The sequence below is a fragment of the Onychomys torridus genome, chromosome 1 (genome assembly GCF_903995425.1).
Source record: "Onychomys torridus chromosome 1, mOncTor1.1, whole genome shotgun sequence".
Taxonomy (NCBI): domain Eukaryota; kingdom Metazoa; phylum Chordata; class Mammalia; order Rodentia; family Cricetidae; genus Onychomys; species Onychomys torridus.
Window position 1 is genome coordinate 44,895,967 of NC_050443.1, and position 14,311 is coordinate 44,910,277.

Genomic DNA, 14,311 nt, shown 5'->3' on the forward strand with positions numbered 1-14,311 from the left:
GCCACTCTAAGTAATGAGGCCGTGGAACTGCATGAGCCAGACGTCACTTAGAGTCTCCAGTTGGGTGCAGAGACAATGTATTATTTTAATGCATTTCTGAAGCTCATTATTATATTACATTATTATAGATTATACTATATATACAATATTATGTATCATAACACGTTTTTCTGAATTCAATATAGTAATTTTTTAAAAGAATATTTTTGTTTTCTTACTTCTGTTGCCATATTTGTTTAAATTGTTTTCAAAGACAGAGTCTTGCTCTGTTGCCCAGACTGGCCCCAAAGTGCAGCTCCTCCTGCCCGAGTGCTGGGATTCAGGTGTGCACCACCATGCCCAGCTTTTGCTGTTAGTTTTATAACAGTTCTCTCTAATGCTGTACTGGTTTGAGATATTTGACTTCTCTGAACTGGGTTTGAGAGAAAATTATTTGAAGTAACTTCAGTTACTGGTTGGAAGACAGGAAAGTGTTTGCAGGACTGGTACTTGGGTCTCAGAGAAGCCTTCCTCCTGCTCCTGCCATGGCAGGTGAGGGCCAGGCTGACTCATGGGCAGAGCAGAGGATTGTGTTTCTGTTTCTCAGATGGTTGGACAGAACAGGAAGCACAGGACACTCACAGGACTGTCCTTGTCTGCTTTCAACCTGACCTGTGGGAGCTGGGGAGGAGTTTAAGTGTCCTTGGGTGTGTGGCTAGGTGCTTCTCCCTGCAGGGCTGAATCTGATTTGGGACCTGTCTGCAGTCTACAGAATGCCCTGCTGGCTAAGCCTCACCAAGCCTCTCTTCTGGCCTTTCTGAGTAAAAGGCTGCAGGCTGCAGAGTCAGGGATGGTCTGTGGAGCCTTCAGCTCAGGCCTTGTGATATTCCCAGGCAGTTCTTTCTTAGTTTTCTTTTTTTTTCAAATTTCTTTTTTTTTTTTTTTTTGAAAAATTCTTCTCTCATCCATTACATCATGATGATGACTGAAATTTCCCCTCCCTCCATCCTCCATTCTTCCTGGCCCCTCTCCCATCTCTCCTTTACGAGAGGCCACTCTTCTTCCTCCTCTAAAAAACAAACAAACAAAAACAACAAAAAAAAAGCAGGCCTCCCAGGGATGTCAACTGAATGTGGCTTAACAGGGTCAAGATAAGACTAGGGACAAGCCCTCTTATCAGGGCTGGATGAGGCAACTCAGCAGGAGGAAAAGGGTCCAAAGTGCAGGCAAAAGAGTCAGAGACCCCCACTTCCACTGTTAGGTGTCCCATAAGAACTCAGCTACACAACCATCACATGTATGCAGAGACTTCTACAGGATCCATGTTACTGCCTGGATGGCCAGGAACCAGGGGCAGGACAGCCCAGAGACTCGGCGTAGAACCAAACGTGATATTCTGCTATACTCAGAGACCAGTGCCTAGCCCAGCTGTCATCAGAGAGGCATCATCCAGCAACTGATGCAAGCCCAGGCAGAGACCCACAGCCAAACACTAGGTGGAGTCAGAGGAACCCTGCAGAAGACATTTGTAGGAGCCAGAAGGGTTGAGGACACTATGAGAACATGGCCCACAGAGTCAACCTAGCAGGGCTCATAGGGGCTCAGAGAGGCAGAAGGCTGTTCTTTCTTCTTCTTATCCCAGGGAGACATGAGAGGAGTTAGCTTGTTTCTTGCAGGCCTTCACAGGGTTAGGGAACATCCTCTTAAACCCCTGCCTTATTTCCAGACCTTTATGCTTGTTTCCTGGGCCTAGATGGTACCTTGAGACCTCAGGTATTTACTTCAAAACTACAAGGAAAAGATTAGAGACATGGCATCCTCTCCATTCATTCATTCCTTTGTCACTCAGCAAATGTTGGTTGAAGGCCTACTGTGTGCCAGGCCCATGATAGGCAAGCCATAGCTAGATTGCCTACCAGTACACCAGTACAGTCTGGAACAGGACTGTTGAGTTTTGTTGTTTTCTTAGTTAAGCTGCTATTGCTGTGTTAAAGATCACAATCAAAAGCAACTTTGGGAGGAAAGGGTTTATTTGGCTCACATGTCCAGGGTTATAGTCCATTGAGGGAAGCCAAATCAGAAACTCAAGGCAGGAGCTGAAGCTGAGGCCAAGGAGGAACACTGCTTATGGGTGGTCTCTGCTACCTGTCTTATACAAAAAGGACCACTCATCCAGGGGCGGCATCTACAGTGATCTGTTCCCTCCAACATCAATCATCAATGAATACCCCACGTAATGGCCTACAGGCCAGCCTGATAGAGGCAGTTTGTTAATTGAAATTCCATCTTCCTAGATTACTCTGAATTTTGTTAAATTGACTAAATCAAATAAAACATAACTAACCAGCAGTCATGCCGACAGCAGAATCATCTACACTGGCATTTGTCTATACTGGATATGGACACAGACTGAAGCAAGAATTCCTTGACTAGAAGGGATCAGCTTGGTCAAGTGGCTCAGTAGCTGAGGTTAAAGTGTGCTGCTCTCCAAGCCCTCCTGCTATGGCTACCCTAGTTTCTTGTCAGTCCACTACCTCCATGTTTATGTGCTGGTTTTGTCTTCACAGTAGCCTGAGGAGTGGCTTGGTAGGTGAGGTTGTGGTCTAGTTCATGACTCACTGGGGACCATAAGACTACCATTCAGTGTGTGTTCCACCTCTAGGAGTTTGTCAGGCCACAGTGCCTTTGCCTGTCCTTTCCTTCCTCCTGGATGCTGTGGATCATCCTCTGATTTTAGCCCTGGGAGTGTAGTCTTTCAAGGCAGTCCCTGGGGAGCTGTCCCTGGGAGAAGCTGTGCCTTTCTGCCTCCTGGTGTGTTACCACCAATGGCTGGCATAGGATAACTGGTCAACCACCTGTCTTCTCACAGTATTTTCTAGATAGATTCAGTAAATCCTTCTGCATTCCCAGTGTATGCTGGGTTCTGGGTGAGATGATAGAGTTCTAATAGAAGATGCTGTCCTTGCCTGCATGGTTTATTGTTGTTAAAAGATAGACTGAGAATATAAGAATTTGTACAGTTTATTCAACTAAATAATGATTTGGGAAGCTCCAAACTGGAAGAGGCTGAGTTCTGCCAGACAGTACTTACCAGGGGAGTCTTTTTCAGAATAGACATGGAAATAAACAAAGCAAACATTTCATTGGTTACAACTACACAGTTGCCTCATTTGTCTAGCAAATCAGAAAGCCTCTAGTTGCAGAATTACATGTGTTGGCTGCTTCTGATTGGTTGGACTTTAGTTCAACAGCTATTTATAGGTGTGAGACTATTCTTGGTTGTCAATTTGACTACATCTGGAATTAACTAAAACCCAAGCAGCTAGGTACACCTGTGAGGGTTTTGTTTTTTCCTTATTTAAATCATCTGAAGTGGGAAGACCCACTTTTAATCTGGATCTTTTGAGGTGGGCAGATCCACCTTTAATCTGGGCCATACTTTCTGTTGGCAGCCCTATAAAAGACACAGAGAAGGAAGCTTGCTCTCTTTGCCTGCTTGCTTCTGCTCTCTCTGGCAAGTCCATTCCTTCATTGACATTTGAGCCTACTTCGGGATTTTGATGTATACTGAAGACCAGAGGAGACTTCCAGTCCCTTGGACTGAACAACTACTGGATGTTTAGACCTTCTGTTGGTAGACAGCCATTGTTGGACTGGCTGGACCACAGCCTGGAAGCCGTTCTAATAAATCCCCTTCTGTATCTATCTATAGATTCATTCTGTCTGTTCTGTTTCTCTAGAGAACTGTGGGTAATACAATAGGCAACAGCTCAAGTTAAGTTGTACTTAACATTTGCAAATCAAGCAAGGTTAAGGTCCTCTGTGGAGCCTTACTGCTTTGCCTGCTCTGGGCATGCTTGATCATTTTAACTGAATGTCATCATTGTAACTTCAGCTGTTACTTTCAAATTTGAGAATAACTACACCAGTTGCAGCATAAAGCCACCTAAGGTTTGTCCTTTGTGTTTGGAGTTGAAACCCCTTTGGCATATTCTGTTCTGTGACTAATGCCTGTTCTAGGCTGACATCTTGGTGAACAAAAGGTTCAGTGACAGTCAATGGGTTCCATGTCATCTCTGTAGGAATATCAGTGCTGTGGAACTCTGTGTGCATGTGCATGCGTGCATGTGTGCGTGTGCGTGTGCGTGTGCGTGTGTGTGTGTGTGTGTGTGTGTGTGTGTGTGTGTGTGTCTTTCTGTTCTCCATGAGGAAGGCCTGGAGGGGACCCTTAAGAGAAATGGCAGCTCTGAGATTTATAATTTCCATTATGTCTGGACTGTGAATTACATATTTACTTTTTGGTTATGCTACAGTTAGAGGGCTTGGGCGTCCTCCAAGAGTTGCAGTTAACAGTCTCTGGCATGTTGTGGTTAGATGGGAGACAGAGAGGATGAGGACCTGACTCCCCTTGCTCCCCCTCCAGTGCTCTCCCATGTCCTGTTTAGCCATTTCTGACTCCAGGAAACCAGCTCACTCCCAAGCATGGTTTCTCTTTGGATATTAGGTCCCTTGAAAGGAAAACAAGTTTTGAAAAATCTGTATGCAGGAAAGCACTACATACCCGAAACCCAATTACGGAGACCCTGAAGAGGTAGCTTTAGTCATAGGTGGTGCCTTTGGACCCTCTGAGCCATGGTTTCCTCATGCTGTGTTTTGGTTCTTCTGTAGACACTCATGTGGCCTGCATCGTGGGTGAGGCACTCTGGTTTATAGGCAGAGGTGACTGTTCAATGCAAATACTCTGATCCTTCAGCCGCAAACACTGGGCTGCCTGTCACGTTCCCTCACAATTCAGCCTCCTGCATGGCTCTTCCTGTGAGCTCACCTCCAGGAAAAGGTATGAAGGTTTTGTCAAATGCTCTCTCCATCTGTCATCTACTTCAGCTCTTGGTAAGTGAAGCCATGACACATGTTCCGTTCTCTCTAAGTGGTGTCCTAGTGCCCACAAGGGCCTGAATGGTTGAGACTTGACCACTTAGCACTTCATATCCAGAGCCCTGCTCAGGTGCAGATGGTCACTGTCACATGTTGGCTGTTCTCTCTAGTGCATATATGCCATCTACAGACAAGCACCCCACACCACAGACAAGTACCCCACATCACAGACAAACATCCCACACCACAGACAAGTACCCCACACCACAGAAAAACACCCCATACCACAAACACCTCACACCACAGACAAATGCCCCACACCACAAATACCCCACACCACAGACAAGCACCCCACACCACAGACAAGCATCCCACACCACAAACACCCTACATCACAGACAAGCTCCCCACACCACAGACAAACACCCTATACCACAGACAAGCTCCCCACACCACAAACACCCCACACCACAAACACCCCACATCCCAAAAATCACCCCATACAACAGACAAACACCCCATACCACAGACATACCCCACACCAAGGACAGATAATTCATAGCACAAACACCCCATACTTCAGACAAAACCTGTACCACAATTACCTCATCACAGACAAACATCACATACTACAGATAATTCATGTCACAGATAAATATACCAGACCTCAGACATATCCTGTCCCATAGACATATACTCCATACCACAGGCAAACACCCTATACCACAGATGAACACCCCATACTATAAACAAACACCCCACATCACAGATAAATATCCCATGCCACAGACAGATATCCTATAACACAGACAAATACCCCATACCCCCACACACACATACCCCCCCATACACAGGCACACACACACACACACACACACACACACACACACACACACACACTTATTCTCTGTCCCTAACCACACATCACACCTAAATACTTACATGCACACATGTACATACATTGCACCTCACACTGCACACCTCACCATCATGTCATATGCACAAAAACACACACACACACACACACACACACACACACACACACACACACACACATATATATATATATATATGTACCATACTGACACCACACTCAACCGACCACATTCCACAACATGTGTCATATCACACCACAACACATTCCACGCCCCCTCATACACAGACAGGCCCCTTATGGGTTCCAGGGACTGAACTCAGTCAGAGTTGGCCTTTGCCAGCTGAGTCAGCATGTTAGCCAAAAATATTTTTTAATGGAAAAAAAATACCCCAAATCAAAAAGTAACAGCTGCCAAATGCAGATTGGGAGTTCTCCTGTGGGTTCTGAACTGAGAAATCCCCAGTTAGGAGAAGTTAGGGGTCCAGACCAGGGCTGACATGGTCCCTCAGTCTTTCTTTACTGCTCCTGTCTGTTCCCCTTCACCATATGAGAGTGTGGGGGAAGAAAGTGAAAATCTCAGGGATCCTCACTGATGTCGTTCAGTCTGAAGAGAAAGGGAAGCAGGACAGTGGGGAAGGTTAGAAAGCTGGTCCAGGTGCACTGCCTTCTGGGAAAACTTAGCTCCATCTTCTGCCTTAGAGGATTGCTCAAAATTATGTCCATTCTGACACTTAGCTCCCTGAATACCCTATCACATACAATATTTTTGAAAAAAAAAAAATCAAGCTTTCTTTTTCACTGGTTTAAGGTCTGTAGAAAAAAATTGAGCATCAAGTTTCTAGTTTGCTGGGCATCTTGTCGCACGTCCCCCATTTCCCTCTGTTCTTCACATCTTACCTGGGTCACACAGCCCACTGCGATGCCTGCGTAGGGTGTTATTTGCTTTGTCCACGGTGTACTTTGTGACTCCCTCTTCGTGTTTCTCTGGAACTTGACAGAGTTACAGTGATTCATCTGACTTACCTCTCTTTATGCAGACATCTTTGTTTCACTAACTTGTTCTTGTTGTAGGAATGAATCTTGTCACACCCTTCCTCCTCTTTGCTTCCCATGGCATGGGGGAAGGGTTAGCGGGTCCTGCTGTGGGGCTGGTGGGCTGCTCTGGGGAAGGATGTTCCTTGTGTCCCTCTGCCTCTCTGGCTGGTCTCAGCACCTTTCCTGTGCTTCCCCTGGGGAGCCTAGCACAGCTGGTCACTGCTTGGGCTTCCTTGTGTTTCACTACAGTGTCCCTAAATCCCTTCCTCAGCAAAGCAGACCCCACAGGAGGGAAGGCTGATCATCACGGCCCCGTGAACACAGGCCGTCTCCATGTCTCATCTCACAGAGTGGCAAGAGGCAGAAGGTGGCCACGTCCATTCCCTGGCTGTGGGTAATAAAGCTCAGAGAGGTTAAGAAGCATGCCCAGTATCACAGAGCCTGGTAAGTGGCAGAGTTAGGACTAACTCCTTCTTCTCTGTCCAGGAATGACCAGTGGCCCACTGGAATGGCGGCTGGCTATGGGGCATGACCCACACATTGCTTGCAAGTGAGAAGGAACAATGCTGATGTAACTCTTCTCCCCCTCTGGTCTTCAGGACATCCGGGATCCTAAATGGGAAACTTGAGGCACTGGGCCTCCTGGCTAGAGGTTCCCTTTCTTGGCTCCAGCCAAGTTGGTCTCATTTGTGTGGAATATTCTGGCGGGCTGGAGGTTTGTTTTTTTTTTTTTTAGAACTATGAATGGGTGAGTTGGGTGGGTATGGGTGCACAGGAGCTGCCGAAGACCAGGCTTTAGAGAAGTAAGCAAGGTGTTGGCCATTGCCAGCTGTGCTGTTCGGTGATGGCACATGAATGGGTGACAGTGCGGCACTCTGCGCGTGGCTGTGGTCACTGCTCAGAGGGAGGCACAAGGTCTCCTGTGCCTCAGGAGTTCCCATGTCACTTTAATGTTCCCATTCCTGCCTGTGAGGATGAATAGACTCGGGGTGGGAGGGGATTTTAGAACTTTTTTGTTTTCTTCAGAAGGAGAGCCACCAGCCCCTCTCTTTGTTGAAACGGGAAATAGCCTGGGTGTGGGTGGCTCTGAGGAACAGGCTGTCTCCCCGCCCAACAGGGAAGCCTGGCCTGTAGCATTTGGCTGTGGTGATTCAGAGAGCAGAACCTGCTCCAGCCTTCAGGATCAGGCTCCTGTGCAGCAGTGGGCCCCCAGGGCCTGTAAGGAGGTCTGGGAAGCTTTGGCTGCACCACCAAGCTGTAGCCTGGAGCTGAGCTTCCAAATCACACTCTTCTTTCTGGCTCACCTTGTCCCAGTGCAGGGATGTAGGAGGGTTGAGCAGAGTGCAGTGTGTAAGTGCAGAGTGGGGGTTATGGATTGAACTGTGACTGAAGCATCCCAGATTCTGAAGTTGGGCTGCCTGAGAAGCCAGTGATTTTTCTGAACACAGTCTGGGGGGCAAGCCTGTCACTGAGTCCACACTCATTGGGTTACCATCAAGTACAGTTGTAAGTGTTGGAGGTATATACCAAGGGACACAGAAGATGAAGACAGAGGACTTCTGCCACAGTGGGTGATTATAGTGGTAAATACTGTAGTTACTTTCAGAGGTCTGCAGTATAGGTGGGTGGGGTACCAGTGGCATCTGCAGGGCCTCAGTGGCTTTAATATCCTCATGACGTTCATCATTACCTAACTGCAGAGCATTCTACCTGTGCCCATTTCAGTCACTCCCCATCTACTGCTGGGCTGTCTTTAACTAGGTGTTTGCAAGGCTGGAGAGATGGCTCAGTGGTTAAGAGCACTGGCTGCTCTTCCAGAGTCCTTGAGTTCAATCCCAGCATTTCACAACCACCTGTAGTGGGATCTGATACCCTCTTTGGTCATAAAGTCATACATGAAGATAGAGTACTTATACATAAGATAAAAAGTTTAAATAGGTGTTTGCTGGGCATTACCCTATATGGGCCTTTGACCGGCCTGCTTATACAGGGGACATCAGTCTGTACTGATGAGTGCACCCAAGAGGTCAGGCAGAAGGTACTGTGGACTAGAGTCAAAGCAGGATCATAGGTGAAAACCCAAGAATTGGAGGTTGAGGCTGGGGTGGGAGGTCAAAGCCAGGATGTGGGATGGAGGTAAGGGTCAGAGATGGAAGCCAGGGTTGGTGGTAGAAGCCAGGGTTGGGGGTGGAAGCCAGGGCGGGGATGGAAGCCAGGGTTGGGGGTAGAAGCAAGGATGGTAGGTGGAAAGGCTATAGTCAGTCTGGAGCTAGAGCATGCTCTCTCAGGAGGAAAGGAGTCAAGAGGGATCCCAGATGGATAGTCTAGCTGGAGGAAGGAGGCTGTGGGTGGAGCAGGGTCCTGTAAGGGGAGATGAGGCCCAGCCTGGACCAGCTGAAAAGCTGTTGCCTGTAGGTGTGCTTTGGAGGTATTGGTTGAGGAGTGAACTCAGAGACTGGGGAGTTGACAGCTTAGATGAATGTTCTTTGGTCCATGGTCTTATACTAGGCACCATGACATGACAGCCCACCTAAGGTACGGAAGTACCTCCCAGTCCGAGGGCCTCAGTTCCCAGAGGTGAGCATGGCTGTCTGGAAGACAGAACCCAGTGTTTTGAGGGCTCACTGTTTCTAATCTTTGCTTGTCTGAGGATCCAGGGGCCAGATTATCCTCAAATGTTCCCCCCACCCCCAATTTTTATCTGTCTGATGTTGGGTACTTCATTCAGCATGCAGAGAAGTACAGCTCATGTGGTGATTTGGTGAACAACTTGTGACATTTCTTTGATCTTCTGTCCCTTTGACCATCTTGAGAGTGTTTCTAGAAAAGGAGAATTTTCCTCTTGGTATAAAACAAAGTCCTGACATTCTCAAAGGCAATGGGTGTGAGTGCAGCCACGTGGTGGCCCTGGCTGCTCACTGAGCCCAGGTTGCTCCTGACACATGGTGATATGCAGAGAGCATGCAGGCCCTCTCTCCACTGGGACTTCGCTCTGAGACTTACAACCAGAACTGGCTGGCTTGGCAGGACAGGATGAGAATAGAATTCCCTCAGGCCTGTCACTCAGCATTGGGCTCCCTCAGGGGAGGCTCTGTCACTGTCAGCTCTCCTTACGTGGCAGGTCAGTCTGGAGCTCTTTCAGAGTTAGAACCCCCCCCCCCCCCAAGGCTGTTTGCCTGAAAAGGCTATGCATCTGAATGAGATTCCACTAGGTTCCCAGGCCTCTTCCCATGTGACCCTCCCCACTCTGTTGGGTCTGGCTCCTGCCTCTTCTCATCCTGCACTCTGAAGTACTCCGGGTTTCTAGTTCAACACTTTTTTAAAGGCTGTGACACTTGGTCTGAACGTTTTTTTTTGTGGCTCCGGTGCTATTCTGGGTGGCCATGCCACCTTCAAGGCTTTCAGAACATGGACAGTAAACAGCTGCCCATAGCAAGGGTAAGGGTGGGGGTTGTTCATAGAATACCTCTGGCTCCCAGGAGTATTTGGAAGGGACAGGGACATTTAAAGAGATGCCCCTGTTGATCTGAGAGTTTGTGACAGAGAGCAGTTCTGCCAGTATAGAGCCTGCTTTCCGGTGAGGGAGGCAGACATGGCTACAGTCAATAAAAGATGGTCTCTGTTGGGGCTGATAAATGACAAGGGGCAGCTTTAAGCTGGGAGGGGTAGGGAAGGCTAGGGACGCAGATTGTGGATTAAACAGTGTGGTCAGGAAGCTGACCCCTGCCCAGAAGCATGGTGGAGGGAAAGGAGGGAGGGTGTGGATATCTGAGAAAATTGTCTATGCAAAGGTCCTTGTTGTGCCCAGATCGCGACCCCAGAGAAACCACCCAAGATGAGCATGCCCAAATGCAAAAGCAAGGTTTATTCAATCCAGTGCACACGTGCGTAGTTCAAGCTAGCAGGGAACCCTCGTCCACCATGCCCGAGGCAAGGAGGAGAGCTACTCTTTCTTGGGGAAGTTAGTTTTTTTTTTTTTTTCCCCATACCTTTTTTTTTTTTTTTTTTTTTTTTTGGTTTTTCAAGACAGGGTTTCTCTGTGTATTTTTATAGGCAAGAAACAACAAAATTTCTTAGAGGGGAGGTGGTTGGTACAGGTCCATCCTTGATTGGTCCAGTTTTTCCTGGGCCTGGACTTTGTCTTATTTCAGCTTATCTGTTTGTCCTGTCAGGAGTTTTAGAACCCATCTCCAGGGTCCGGTCATGTTATATCCAGAGAGGGGTGTCTTGTGGTTAATTGGTCACCACCAGACATCCTGACCTTGTTCTTTGGAAAACACCTGACTTCACCTCTCTAGGAAGGGGGAACTGTCTCAGTTGTGTTTATTTTAAGATATCTCTTCCCTCAGCTCTTTTGTTTTTTGGGGGGAACTGTGTCTGGGCCTTTGGTGGGGGTCTTTCAGTCCTGTGGTAGCTCCCCTGCTTGTCTGTTCAAGGACAAGTAAGGAAGCCAGATAATATGTGAAGAGAGCAGGGAGTACTGGGAGATCTGTGGAGTTCAGAGGTAGAGCCTGTGTAGAATTCATGGAGGTGATGGAAGGAGATGGGTCCGGCATGTCACTGAGGCTTCAATCTGAGTAACCAAGGGCTCTGGCTGTCAACTGGATGGGATACTTTGATGGAGACCAGAGTGTCATCAATTCATGCATCAGGGGCCTTAAATTGTGTTTCAGAGGAAGAGTGTATGAGGGATTCTAAAGACTCACTTGGGGCAGGGATGCCCAAGGGGGTGAATAGTGTGTGGAGGAGACTCTTGCTAGCTGCTCTTTAGCTATTAGAAGCTGGGTCATCTCACTGTCCTATATGCCTGCACCTGGTTCCCTGTGCCCTGGTCCATATAGTCCTGTTTGTGTCAGCTGACCCGAATGCCATGTTCTCTAGATAAAGAAGAGGCTCCCTGAGCCTCCTGAGAAGGAGCTGGGTGGGGACACCCCGGGAACTCTAAGTGGCTGTTGTCAATGCAACTGCTGAACTGTATGGGTGTACATAGGGGTTGGGGGCAGTGATGATTGTTGTTGGGTGTTTTTACTCTTTCAGGGGTTCTGCCACCCAGCTCCCAAATAAATCACACGGAAGCTTATTCTTAATTATAAATGTCTGGCCTTAGCTTGGCTTATTTTTTGCCAGCTTTCCTTAACTTAAATTATCCCATCCACCTTTTGCCTCTGGGATTTTCCCACTCTCTAACTTGTGTAAATCTTACTCTTACTCTGCAGCTTGCTGTGTAGCTGAGTGACTGGCTCCTTTTTTCTCTCCTCCCAGAGTTCTCCTATTTATACTCTCTGCCTGCCAGCCCTGCCTATTCTTTCTCCTGCCTTACTATTGGCTGTTCAGCTCTTTATTAGACCATCAGGTGTGTTAGACAGGCACAGTAACACAGCTTCATGGAGTTAAACAAATGCAACATAAACAAAAGTAACACACCTTAAAATAATATTCTATAACAGATGATAGCCAGGTTGTAGCATGTGATGTTAGCCATTACAAGTGCTGATTCCAGTGAGAAGAGCATCCCTGACCTGGGGTCCCCGGAGGGCCTGGAGAATAGAAGTTGGGTGCTGTTCCTCCTGTGCCTTTTCCAGTGGGCCAAGCCATCCTCTAACTAGCTTGGCTTGGCTGTTTCCACCTGGTCAGCATTCACAGTGAGGTGAGCCATGGTGGGCAGTACCAGAAAAGTGCAGGCTTGGGATGTGGGGGCCCACCTCTTTGTTCTTAGTGCTCTGTGGGTCAGGTATGGGGGAGAGGAAAGCTGTTGGCTGCTTAACAATTGTGGGGATTATAAGTGGCTAGAGTGGCCTGCACTTCCCTGTAAATGTGCTTCCTGTGTGGGCCTGGAGTGTGGCCAGCCTGAGAAAGAAGGGCAGGATGCCAAGGTTCTCAGGCAGGAAGGGTCGTCTGCTGGGAATGGTACATGAAAGAAGCCCTGCTCCAGGAGGCCTGCTGTACGTTGCCCTCCCCATCATTGGTGTGGGATGGAGGGCAAGTGAGAAAACCATGGGGCCTTTGCAGCTGTCCTGGATCCCAGGCAGCCTCTTTTCTCCCATGGGGCACTCCTGGGGGAAGATTGTGGATGTATTTTTAGCCTCAGGAACACGCTGCAGGTGGCATTCACAGGTTAGTAAGGCCAGGTGTGCAGAGAGACAGTGATGGGTGCCTGTGCTTTGGAGACTGGCAGGCTCAGGGCACATGGCCAGGATCCAGGGGAGGCAGCCAAGGTCAGGGGGACATTTTCTATGCACCTACTTTTTTTTTCCTGAATGATTTTTATCAGCATATCCTGAGTGGAAGGATTTGCTTAGTGAGTGTCCTGTTGATCTACAGTCTACAAGTTCTACGCCCAGCAGAGACCATTGTCTTCTGTTCTGAGGTACACCAGTGAGCCCTGTCTCTCCCAGGTCATCATATACCTCACTGACACAATGGCCTCCTTCTAAGGCCTGCAATCTCTCAGGGACCTCAGTGCTAGTGAGACAAGAGCCTGGGGATCTGCCTTTACAGTGTACTAACACATGCTTACCCTCTGACGTCACACACGCCTCTTTCCTACCCTCAGAATTCTTCCCTCTTGTTTTCCTTTTTCATTCTCTTTGTCTTTTCTATTTATGTGTGTGTGTGTACTGTGCTGCGTGTTTACATGTGTGGAGGCACATGTGGCTGTGGATGTGCATGTACATTGGTACCCATGTGTGGTGATATTGTGTTCCCCAATATATTGTGTACTCTAATAAACTTATCTGGGGTCAGAGAACAGAACAGCCACTAGATATAGAGGCCAGAAAATAGTGGCACACACGCCTTTAATCCTAGCATTCCAGAGGCAGAGATCGTCTGGATCTCTGTGAGTACAAGGCCACACTGGAAACAGCCAGGTGTGGTCACAAGAGCCTTTAATCCCAAGAAGTGATGGCAGGAAGCAGAAAGGTATTTAAGGCGTGAGGAAGCGGAACTAGCCTGGTTAAGCATTTAGGCTTTTGAGCAGCAGTTCAGCTGAGACCCATTCAGATGAGGACTCAGAGGCTTCCAGTCTGAGGAAACTGGATCAGCTGAGGAATTGGCGAGGTGAGGAAGCTGTGGCTTGTTCTCCTTCTCTGATCTTCTAGCATTCACCCCAATAACTGGCCTCGGGTTTGTTTTTATTAATAAGAACTTTTAAGATTCTTGCTACATCTGGCACTCAACGTTTGTGGTATGAATTCTCAAAAAAGCCATTTGCCTATGGCCTTGTGGGCCCAGCTCAGATCCATGCTACATGTTGCTGGTTGTGGTAGCATACTGGTTGGATTTACTGAAGAAGGCAGAGGCAGGAGGATCCTGAGTTTGAGGCATCCATGCACGTGCAGGCTCGAAGTTGATACTGGAAATCATTCCCAGTGGGTCTTTTACCTTATTCCATCAGGCAGGTCTCTCAATCAAACCCAGAGCTCTCAGATATGGCTGATGGTGCTAGCCACCTTGCCCTTGGGATGCTCTGTTCTTACCTTCAGATGCTGGAGTCACAGGTGGGCTACCTCCCCAAGATGGCACTTCTGTGGGATCTGGGGTGTC

At 48.0% G+C, this 14,311-nt stretch overlaps 1 protein-coding gene across 6 annotated transcripts in view; it reads left to right on the forward strand.

Annotated features, from left to right (window-relative positions):
* Positions 1–14,311, forward strand: part of Apba2 (amyloid beta precursor protein binding family A member 2) — a 228,069-nt gene that overhangs the window by 31,019 nt on the left and 182,739 nt on the right. The window contains exon 1 of one of the 6 annotated variants that reach the window (XM_036184662.1): positions 7,070–7,210. The exons of the other annotated variants lie outside the window; for them this stretch is intronic. The gene's annotated coding sequence lies outside the window, so the exon portion shown is untranslated. Of the gene's footprint in view, positions 1–7,069; positions 7,211–14,311 lie in introns of those variants that run through there. 6 annotated transcript variants of the gene reach the window in all.